General features: G+C 59.4%; 1 protein-coding gene across 1 annotated transcript in view; it reads left to right on the top strand.

The window, feature by feature from the left end:
• Nucleotides 1–546: 546 nt before the first annotated feature.
• PHF21A (PHD finger protein 21A) overlaps nt 547–985 on the top strand; it is a 237,089-nt gene continuing 236,650 nt past the window's right edge. Inside the window, 1 exon segment of the mRNA XM_027775405.1 lies at nt 547–759. The gene's annotated coding sequence lies outside the window, so the exon portion shown is untranslated.

Genomic DNA, 985 nt, shown 5'->3' with positions numbered 1-985 from the left:
CCCCCCCATCCCGGCCCGGGGCCTGTGTGTCTCCTGGAGGAGGAGGAGGATCCAGTTCCTCCCCCCACCCCCTCCTCCCCACCCCCCCTTGCCTGGGGAAGAGGAGGAAAGAAACAGCCCAGAGAGAGAGAGTGAGTGAGTGAGTGAGAGAGAGGGAGAGGAGAGGAGGAGGAGGAGGAGGGAGCAGGGAACAACCTACCATCTTAACACACTAATATCTAAAAAGTGCGAGAGGCCCAGAGCAGCAGCAGAAGCAGCAGCAGCAGCTCCAGCCTCTTCCCTCCCTCCCCATGAAGAAGAGTTCCCTCCTCCTCCTCCTCCTGCTTCTCCTGCTCAGAGTTCCTGCCTCCAGCTGCCAGGGGGGACAGCCAGCCAGCAGCAGGAGGGTGCAGTATCCCAGCTTTTCCATTCTCTTCTCCTCACTCTCTGCGGCCCGGGGCCGGGTGGTGAATAGGCTGGTGGTGCTCGCTGCTGCTGCTGAGAGGAGGAGGAGGAGGAGGATGAAGAGTTGGGCTTGTTTGTCTCCCACAGTTTCTCTCAGGAGGAGGAGGAGGGAGCAGGGAACAACCTACCATCTTAACACACTAATATCTAAAAAGTGCGAGAGGCCCAGAGCAGCAGCAGAAGCAGCAGCAGCAGCTCCAGCCTCTTCCCTCCCTCCCCATGAAGAAGAGTTCCCTCCTCCTCCTCCTCCTGCTTCTCCTGCTCAGAGTTCCTGCCTCCAGCTGCCAGGGGGGACAGCCAGCCAGCAGCAGGAGGGTGCAGTATCCCAGCTTTTCCATTCTCTTCTCCTCACTCTCCTCTCTCTTTTTTTTTTCTTGAGTAGCTCTATTTCCCCTCCCTCCCTCCCCCTTCCCCTCTCCCTCTCTCTCCCTCGCTCTCTCTGTCTTGTCTCTGGTGTTTGTCTCTGGGAGGAACAGGGGCTGCTTGCTTGGAGTTTGTTGTGGGGGGAGGTAGGGGGAGGGGAGGGGTGTGTGGGAGGGCG

Source organism: Tupaia chinensis, unplaced genomic scaffold (genome assembly GCF_000334495.1).
Source record: "Tupaia chinensis unplaced genomic scaffold, TupChi_1.0 Scaffold000561_1, whole genome shotgun sequence".
Taxonomy (NCBI): Eukaryota; Metazoa; Chordata; class Mammalia; order Scandentia; family Tupaiidae; genus Tupaia; species Tupaia belangeri.
This window is presented reverse-complemented; position numbering and strand designations above follow the sequence as displayed.